We start from the raw sequence: 11,179 nt of genomic DNA on the forward strand, positions 1-11,179 counted from the left end.
TCTCTCTCTCTCTCTCTCTCTTTCCTCTTGCCTCACTGTGCCCTCACCAGACAGGGCTCTTCTACAATGTCATTACAAATTATTATTCTCTCTGTGTCTGGTAAGCCCCAAGACCCATGTTTTCTTTATTGGCAGGTCCTAATGTTCACATTCAAGGGGAGAAAGCATGAGCTTCACGTCCAAGCCAAGTTCTTAAATACAGTTTTATGAGCAATGCAGTGCTCAGAGTATTTTAATCCCCACTTAGGTCCTTAATGTACTGCTCAATTGCTCAGTCTCTGGAGTAGAGGAGGGTGAATGAATGGGCTCCCCCAGAACTCCCATCACTCCTCTGAACAGATTAGTTTTATATGAGCATGCCAATTATTTAGATTGGAAAAAATACATCTTAGATATTCAGAATATTGAAATATTACCTTAATGAGCTAATGTAGTTTGCTAAGATCCCTCATTTATAACTTACTGAGATGTTATGAAACTATACTTAACATAATATGGCCAAAGACAACATATAGTCAGGATGTTGTCATTGTATTTAAATTAACTTTAGGAAAGTAATTGTTTAGAATCAGAGTGCTGAAAGAGGCTCACTATTAACCAAAAGGCCACAATTCATCATAGAACATCAGTATTGGGTTAGAACGGAGATGACGTCTAGTCTGAACCCTTCCTCCTATAAATGAAGTAATTGAGGTCCAGGGCGGTTAATGAACTTGCCTAAAGTCACCTAGCATGAGGTGAAGTGAGAAACGTAGAGCCAGGCTGATAAAGTTGAGCAAATGGAAGCACGCACCGCGCAGTTCTGGGAGTGTATGTGTAAAGGATCAAATAGGAAACATAATTATTTAATCACAGCAGAATCATTTTGACTAGTAGTAGAATAGCATTTTTCAGGATGCATATTTTAGTAATAAAGTTTTAAAACACAGCAACTATATTTCAGGCATGAGAGCCTGAAAGCATATTTCAAATGTTCCCTTAACTTGGAAATCTAGATATGTTTATTTGAGGGTTTCAGAGATGTCTGAATCTGACATAAACAGCAGATATATCACAGAAGTAGGACTTTAAAAATCCATATGTTGCATTGTAAGATACATGAAAGTATATATTTTATTTCTATTTCTACCCCAGTGACATAAGATACTTTAGACAGCTTTGAAACCAGCGTTCAGACACCTTAAGATGAATCTAAACAAAACTCTGAAAGAAAATGAATGAAAAACATAAAGTGCTTCTCTTCCTAGAGATGATTGAGCACACGGAGAGTCTACTATACACACTCTGTAATGGAAGGCGACTTAAGAAGAAGCAACTTAGGCATGACAATTTCCTATTTCCACTTCAGCTGAAAATGTTAATCGCACATACCGAAGGGAAGGTTGGAAACAGTTTGTTAATCACCATACATTACATCATTAGTTTTTGATGTAGTGTTCCATGATTCATTGTTTGCATATAACACCCAGTGCTCCATTCAATACGTGCCCTCTTTAATACCCATCACCTGGCTAACCCATCCTCCCACCCCCTCCCCTCTAGAACCCTCAGTTGGTTTTTCAGAGTCCATAGTCTCTCATGGTTCGTCTCCCCCTCAGATTTCCCCCCCTTCATTTTTTCCTTCCTGCTATCTTCTTCTTCCTTTTTTTTTTAACATATAATGTATTATTTGTTTCAAAGGTACAGGTCTGTGATTCAACAGTCTTACACAATTCACAGCATTCACCATAGCACATACCCTCCCCAATGTAACATAATGAAAAAAAAAAAAAGATACAAACTTCCACTTAGGAAATAGAGTTATGGGGATAAAAATTACAGCATAGGGAATCTAGTCAATAATGTAATAACTTTGTATGGTGACAGATGGTAAATATACTTATGGTAGTGAGCCTTTCATAATGTATAGAATTGTCAAATCATTATGTTGTACACTTGAAACTAATATGTCAATTATACTCCATTTAAAAAAATCAAATGTGAAGCACATTTTTAGTCAAAGAAATTTGAATATGAGCTGAGTACTTTACTTTCTAAGGTATTATGTTAATATGGTTACATATGATAATGACATTACAGTTATATGAGAGAAGATTTATATTTTTTGGAGATATATACTAAAATGAGTGGTGAAATAAATAAAAATGGTTTAAAAAAAGGAAACACAATTTGTAATAATGAAGACATTGAAAATTTAAGTATTAAGGGGAAAAATATTTTGACATCATGTTCTTCAAAATTTTAACCTATATATGTTACCTCACAGAATGCCTCAAACTTATTACCTCACCAATTTAAACAGAGGCAGATATCATTAACAAAGGCAGCATGCTATTCCAACTAGCACCTTAGATTAATTTAACAGGGTGATGATGGTTATTTAAACAGTTTAGCAGCTATGTTGACCTTAAAAATTTCTCAGAAATTAACTTTTGGCAGAAGGCCACAATGTCTGTGTGGTATTTTAACAGCAAAACTTGAATATTTTCTAAATGCCCAAGAATCATTAGTAAGCCATTTATCATTGGTAATGATAGATTTAGGAATGAGTATTGCTGACAGAATAAAAAGACATGAAGGGGGATATAGGAAGTGGGCTAGGAAAAAGAACAGCAACCTTCAAAAGATTCACTCTACTGCAGTCACATGTTATACCCTGGAAAAAGCGTTTCCATGAGAAAATCAGATGTTCTTTGTGGAGTCAACCAATGGTGTAATTTTCTCTCTAGTCTTAAGTCTGCGGCAGATATATGCAGCGATCAGTCTATTCTCCAGCACCCAGGAAGCCCAGCTTGGCAAAACAAGAGCTCAGAAAAGGGTCTTAGAAACAGATATAAACCACTCCAGGCTTTAGGCTTGTCACCTAAAAGGCAATGGTTCCACGCTATTTTGCAACATTAGTAACATTCCCTGGTTCACCTGCCCTTACCCAATTCCATAAATGCAAAAACAAAAACAAACAACAACAAAAATGCAAAACAAACAATAAAAAAAAAAAACCTCTCCTTCATGGTTTCAGATACTTTGCTATATTTTTGTTTTATGTCATATATTCAAGTTATAATTTATCTCTATTTTCAATGAGATTGTAACATTCAATGGGAGAGGGAATATTTTTGTCTTCTTTATTACTTTATCCTTCTCGTTTAGGTAGCATAGTGCCTGGGACAATAAACATATGTAGAATTTAAAAAACAATCAATGAATGAATATTGGGTATTCTCATCCTTGTGTTTGTAGGATATCTATGAGTTTTCAACTCTCTGTATTTCTGGAATATAGATGGCTACTCTTGCTCAATTCCATCTCCTAGGAGACTGTATCTAATTTCCAGTCCTTCTTGTTTCGGACCAAATTGGCTTCCTCAGTAAGCAACATTATCTGCATTGATAAAGAGTCGTGCTACTTTCCATAAATCATAAGGTCACACTCCTGACTAATTCCTTAATTAGATCTTTCTTATATATTGACACATGCCTGAAATTGAACTGGAGCTTTGCAACACTCCTCAGAACTTGGCTACTGCAGCTGTGGGTAGCTCAGGAGGGCTGGGACAGTAGATGCAGAGAGAGAACAGTGTTGCTTTTATCCTCCAGTACTTTCCCTATTAAAACTTGCTTTTTTCTCTATTTCTTATGTCTCCATATCTCCAACACTGTAGTTACAATTGTATATAGCAATATTGCAATGTCTATTTACCCTCTCAAGACTGACAATTCCAAACATACTGCTGTGTGGAGGCCAGGAATCATGACTGTGAGACTAGACATTCTATAGTCTTCAGACATTTAATATTAACCCTCAGGCTTATCTTTTATAGCACCAATTATTGTTCTATTAAACTAATGTGAGATTTTATACATAGAGATATGAACAATTTTCACACTTGACTCATTATTTTTATCTTATCTTAGTGTGTGTATACAGAATACTTGTAGTGAATGGTTTTCTAATTATTTTTTTAAGTATCCATATCTATAGCTCAGAAATTTTTTGTTGTTGTTCAAATGTATAGTAAAATTCTTTGGAAAATGCCATCTCTGTTTTCTAGCTAACCAACTACCAAAAAGAGATATGAAATAATAATTCTCATAGGCCTTCAAGAATTTATAACAGAGAGGAGATAAAAATATTGTTAAGGGAGGCACATGGAACATGAAGTAAAATACTGTAATAGAACCTGAGCGAAGTAAAACTCAGATGGGACATCAAGGAAAATTTTTCAAGAAAGACTGTATTGTCATAGATTCATAGGGAGTTATAATGCAAGAAGAAGAAACTAAAGACGACAACATGCTGCATGCCAAAGGATGTGCTTTATTTCTTTGCTTACTCTCTATCATGGCCTTTGGGAGAAAAACTTGAAAAAGTTGATAACATTGCAATGAAATTCAGGCCATGAGAAGCAACCAGTTTCCATCCTGCTTCACAGCAAGGAATGCATTTAGACATATCTGAGAACCATTCAGCGTTTCAACCTCAGGCAGAGCTTCTGGACAGCAAACAGAGAAGAGAGCTGGAAGTACAGCAGGGAGAGCTATTTTTTCCACTTGTTCGGACATGACAATGTTTATTTTTAAATGCCAACAGACACTACATGACAATATTTCTGGCCCCTTAGGCAGGTACATATTTCACAATCCCAGGTATCAGCCATGAAGGTCTCTCTAAGGGAGGAGAAATTTCTTGAAGAAGGTCAAAGATATTTTTAAAGCCCAATTCTATTCTAAAATTACAAAAAATATAGAAAGAAAGTTAAAGAAAGGAAAGATAGTGATTTATATGTGACTAAATTATAGTCACTGTCAATTTCCGGTTTCCACTTAATTTTACAGGGCCTTGTACATAGTAAAGGCTCAATATATATTAAATAAATTATATAAAAAGTCAACACTGGGTTGGGGGGCTGTGTGCACCTGGGTGGTTCAGTTGGTTAAGTGTCTGCCTTTGGCTCAGGTCATGATCTCAGGGTCCTGGGATTGAGCCCTATATCAGGCTCCCTGTTCAGTAGGGAGTCTGCTTCTCCCTCTCCCTCTGCACAACCCACCCCCCACCAATGCTCATGCTCTCTCTCTCTCAAATAAAATCTTTAAAAAAAACAGTCAATACTGGGAAATATTTAAATGATACATAGCATATTTTATACTCAAAACCAGTTACTTCAATGACTCAACGATATTCACTGATTCTGAGGCTTTTAAAACTCCTAAAATAGGGCATAGTTAAGATCATATCCCCATTTACTAAGCATGAAAGTTTGGAGAATGTAAATATTTAAACTAAGTCATAGTATTTTACCTCAGACCACAGCCAGAGAATGTCATAGTTAAAAGTGTAAAGTAAATGAAATTTGCCTTTCCTTCATGATACTGTTCTTTCAGAACAATTTCCTAGACAAATGCCTTGCCCTGAACACCACAGAACTCCTGCTCATTTTTTTCTTTTTGACCTGAAATTCTCATCTTCATGGATTCTAAATCTGTATTTCACTTTCCTCATATCTTTAAAATATATTCATCCTTGGAGCGCCTGGGTGGCAAAGTCGGTTAAGCATCAACCCTTGGTTTCAGCTAGGGTCATGATCTCAGGGTCGTGAGATCGAGCCCTGCATCAGGCTCCATGCTCAGCACAGGGTCTGCTTGAGATTCTCCTTCTCTGTCTGCCCCTCCTGTTCGTGCTCTCTCACTCTCTCTCTCTAAAAATAAATAAATAATCTTAGAAGACAATAAAAAATTTTAAAAAATAAAATGTATTCATCCTTTATCTCATCTAATCTAGGGCTCAAAAGAGGTCACGTGCTAAATGAATGCCTCACACACTGCAGAGAGAGTAGCTCCTTCATGCAATAGATATTTTTTTCTGATCTTTGATAAATCCTTAATTTTTAACCCCGTGTAAGCAAAAATTTTTTGAATTGTTTATTCTAAATTTTCACTTCCAGGTTGGCATGCACGTCTGGAAGGATAGTTTGGGGGAAACCATGAAAGGCAGCGGTGGGGAATCCAAAAGGTTTATTTTAGCAATTGTGCAGGGGGATTTGTTAGCCAGTTTCTGTGGTCTTGCCCTGTTGCTGACCAAGAATATGCTAGAAAAGTACTAGGCTATTAAGTCTCAGGCTGCTGCTGAATACCTAAGGATCTAGAAGAAGGCGCTGAGATTCCATCCCGAAGGTAAGCATAATCAAAGTCACAAAATCATGTGTGAATCATTGTGACTGATCGCATATGACCACATATTCTCTGACACTCTGCATTGCAACATAGTGGCTGTCCTCTTCTCTTGAAGGTAGGACTGGCTGGGACTGTTTTGATCAGGAGAGAGAGCATAACCAAAATAACAGAAAACCCTTGGCCCAGCCATGAAGAGGACTGACAGCTTCTGTTTTGTTCTTTTGGAGCATAAAGCTACCATGGAAAATGTCTGACTACCATGATGGAGAAGTCTACATGGAAAGAGAGAAAAGCTCAGCTGAACACAGTCCCTCCAAGATACCAGGCATTTAAGTGAAACTGACGGGGGCCTCCAAACCAGTCCCTCTGGCAGCTGAACAGCACCAAGTTCATTCTGCCATGCAATGTACAGCAGAGGTTATCACCCAGCCAAGCCCTTCCCAAATGTCTAACCTACAAAAAAATATGAGATAATATAACATGGCTGTTATTTTAAGACACTAAGTTTTGGGGCTATTATGCAGCAATTAATAACCAGAACAAAAGCATGTTGTGTCATTTTCAGCAGCCTGGCTAACCTGTTCTTGTACCCAACTGGGAGAACTCTAAACTGCTCTTTTCAAAGAAATTCACATAAATTTGCACAAAGCTGGAGACCTATCTTGACATCAGACTTTGAAGACCTCTCTGAATGACAAGTCTCTAGTCATGCCCTGTGAACACACCGTTGCATTGATAGATAAAACTATTATGTGTTTTGGTCTTCCAATTGCCTCAGGAACAGAGAGAGTGGTTGTGATGAAGTTAAATAATGTTCATAAGCTCCTTGTGAAGTCTAAAATACATGCTAAAAATAAGGTACTACGGCTGTCCAGGTATTATGAATACTTTTGTCCCTGAAACATTTTAGACTAGAAAACATTTAGTCTGGAACCAGGGGAACTAAAGTATAATGATATTGTTATAAGAAAAGCACTGTTCAAACAAACAAGGAACCAAGGAAACTTTTCAAATAGATCTGAAAGAAAAGGGGTCTTTAAGAAATGTTTAAGAGATAATTCACATACCATACAATTCACCCTTTTAAAGTATACCGCTCAGTGGTTTTTAGTATATTTACAAAGTCATGCAGCCATCACCACTAATTCCAGAACATTTTTGTTGCCCAAAAACAAACCTCCTACCCAGAAGTTATCATCTAGGAATAAAAAAAACAAGGTGGTGGTTATAATCAGGAAAATAATTAATAAATAAACACAGAGGTTTAAACATACAGGAAACAAATCAAGCGAGTTACAAGTTGGGAAAAGGAAACAATGTGTGTACAGAAAAGAATTAAATAGGCCAGCCACAAGGGTTGGCTCTCAGCTTACATCTGGGAACTTGACTGTTAAATAGGCACCCACACTGATATGAAATGTTCTGTGAATGATAAGAATGTCTCACTGTGTGTTAACTGTACAAATAATATGATTCACACTGGAGCTTAACTTTGCCTCTGGGAGTCTGGAATTTCAGTATGTGATAAGCCAAAAGTGGCTGCATGACCCAGTAAAACTTAGCCTTGAGTCTCTAATGAGCTTCTCGGCAGAAGACACTCACACATGTTGTCACAACTTGTTGCTGGAGGAATTAAGCCCAGCTTGTGAAACTCCATTGTGACAAAGACTCTTGGAAGCTTGTGCCCAGTTTGTGATGGATGTTGACCTATATGCCTTTTCTTTTTGCTGATTTTGCTTTGTATCTTTCGCCATAATAATGTTAGCCATGAGTTTGACTAGATGCTATGTACTATGAGTCCTCCTAATGAATCATGAAACCTGGGAGTGGCCTTAGGAACCATCCAACAAAACATGTTACAGAGGATCAGTCTTTAATTACTCTCAAAAGCATTTTACAATTCTGCTCTAAGATCTTTCCATTATCTTCTTAACAACCACATCAACTTTTAAAAATGAACAGCTAAAACTGTGCCTCAATTTCTAAGCTGTCTATAACTTTGTTGTTAGGGAGACAAAAAAGTAAAGTGTATGGCAGAATTAGAAAAGAGGTTTTGTCAAGCAGCTTTGGAAAAGTAAAGAAATGTAATTCTTATCTGCTAGAGAGAAGAAAATTGTATATATATAGTTGATGGAAATAGACTGTAGAGTTCTAAGTTTGTCTAATCAGGGACATGAAATCAACATGAGAAGAACAAATGTTATAATTACATACTGAGCAAAAAATCATTTCAAAAATCCCTGGGATTATGAAGAGCTTTTTTTTTCCCCCCACATACCTACACCAAGGTAAGGTAGTGGATCTTATGAAAATCTTTTCTTAATATTCCATCATGGGAATTGAAAATAAGTAGATCGAATGTCACTAGACTTCTTTATGAAAGAATATATTATATGACAACACATTATTTATTTGTAAAGAGTCATCAGGCAAGAGTTTAAGGAAAAGATATAATAGAAATTGCCTTTGCTTGAAGGTGAACAGAAAATAGTTTTCTTATTGAAGGTAGAAGGCCATAGAATTGAAGAAGAATCCTGAATAAGAGATGTTTTTCCTTTTACTTTTTAGTGAAAAGAACCTGAAATACAACAAAAGACACACACACAAAAAAAACTCTTTAAGTCAAACCATAAATATAAGGAATTACAGCAAGAGACCAAGCTTTTATCAGTGATGGATAACATAAATATTATAAATAATGAGGTGGTCATCTGTAATCTAGCAACAATTTTAGGTATTCCAAATAGGTACATAATTTGTAAGAGCTAGAAGAAGAAGCTATTGTGAGCTTAGTATAGCTTAAGTCTCCTTGTCTGAGAAGGACAAAATAACATAAAACCTATTTGTCATTTCAAATTGTGAGTGTGAGTTTAATAAATACCAACTGTGCTCTGTTTGCAAATGATATATAAATAAGGAGTTAATAACCAAAATATATAAAGAACTTATACAACTCAACACCAAAAAACAAAGAATCTGATTAAAAACTGGGCAGAGAACCTGAACAGACATTTTTCCAAAGAGGACATACAGATGGCCAACAGGTACCTGAAAAGATGCTCAACATCACTAACCATCAGGGAAATGAAAATCCAAACCACAATGAGATTATCACCTCACGCCTCTTAGAATGGCTAAAATCAAGAAGATAAGAAACAAGCGTTGGAGAGGATGTGAAGAAAAAAGAACCCTTGTGGGGGCGCCTGGGTGGCTCAGATGATTAAGCGTCTGCCTTCGGCTCAGGTCATGATCCCAGGGTCCTGGGATTGAGCCCCACATTGGGCTCCTGGCTCAGCAGGGAGCCTGCTTCTCCCTCTCCCTCTGCCTCTCCCCCTGCTCATGCTCTCTCTTTCTCTCTCTGTATCTCTGTGGCTCAAATAAATAAAATCTTAAAAAAAAAAAAAAGAACCCTTGTGTACTGTTGGTGGGAATGTAAATTGGTGCAGCCACTGTGGAAAACAATATGGAGGTTCCTCAAAAAATTAAAAATAAAAATACCATATCATCCAATAATTCCACTACTGGTTATTTACCCAAAAGAAACAAAAGCACTGGTTTGAAAAGATATAGGCACCCCTATATTTGTTACAGCATTATTTACAATAGTCAAGATATAGAAACAACCTAAGTGTCCATTGATAGATGAATGGATAAAGATGTGGGGGGGGGTGTGTGTATACTTATATATTATATTAAGTTATATTGTGTTATATCATGTATTAGAATATTATGCAGCCATAAAGAAGAATCAGATCTTGCCATTTGCAACAACATGGATGGACCTAGAAACGATTACGCTATGTGAAATAAGTCAGACTGAGAAAGATAAATACCATATGATTTCACTTATATGTGGAATCCAAAAAATAAAATAAATGAATAAACAAACAAAAAGTAGAATCAGACCCATAAATACAGAGAAAAAACTGATGGCTGCCAGGGGGAAGGGGGTGAGGGAGATGGGCAAAATGAGTGAAGGGGAGTGGGAGATATAGCCTTCAGTTGTGGAATGACTAAGTCACAGGAAATCAAGGCACAACATAGGGAATATAGTCAATGATACTGTAATAGTGTTGTATGATGACAGGCAGCAGCTACTCTTATGGTGAACATAGCATAATGTACAGAGACGTTGAATCACCATGTTGTACACCTGAAACTAATGAAACTCTGTGTGTCAACTATACTTAGAGAAAACAATAAAAATAAATAAATAAAGTCTATTTCTCTAAGTCTTACTCATAATTGAATCTTTTTTATTAATATTCCATACTGATTGGTTATCTCATTTTCACTGTTTCTATAATAAAGTTCATTTTAACTTAAACAATGCTGTAAGTCAAGCCCAAGTTCTTAATGCCACCACTTGAAAATCACACATATCATTTACATTCATCTTTTATTGTCAAAACAATCTCCTGTCCTCATAAGGGGCAAGGAAACTGAAATTCTACCATGCGTCTACAAGAGAAAGAACCAGAATGTTTTTGAAAAGTCCTATTGATTATTTCAACTCATTTTGAGAGTCACTTAAAGATGTTTTCACTTTGACCTATTTAAGGAACTACACAGATGGTGTTCTGCTATCCAAAGAATACAAAGGGACACAAAGAACACACTATGGTTGACTCTGAGTATGCCCATGATCTTATTTGGATAAAAAACTAAATAATATCATTCATTTATAAAACCCTGCTAATCTATGACCCAGATGTTATGGTAAAGGGTAAGAATTCACTGGTTAAAAAAAGGCACAATTGGGCGCCTGGGTGGCTCAGTCGGTTAAGCGTCTGCCTTCGGCTCAGGTCATGGTCCCAGGGTCCTGGGATCGAGTCCCACATCGGGATCCCTGCTCAGCGGAGAGCCTGCTTCTCTCTCTGCCTGCCACTCCCCCTGCTTGTGTTCCCTCTCTCGCTGTGTCTCTCTCTCTAAAATAAATAAATAAAATCTTTAAAAAAAAAAAAAAAGGCACAATTGGGCGCCTGGGTGGCTCAGTTGGTTAAGCGACT

Source organism: Neomonachus schauinslandi, chromosome 1, assembly GCF_002201575.2.
Source record: "Neomonachus schauinslandi chromosome 1, ASM220157v2, whole genome shotgun sequence".
Lineage (NCBI taxonomy): Eukaryota > Metazoa > Chordata > Mammalia > Carnivora > Phocidae > Neomonachus > Neomonachus schauinslandi.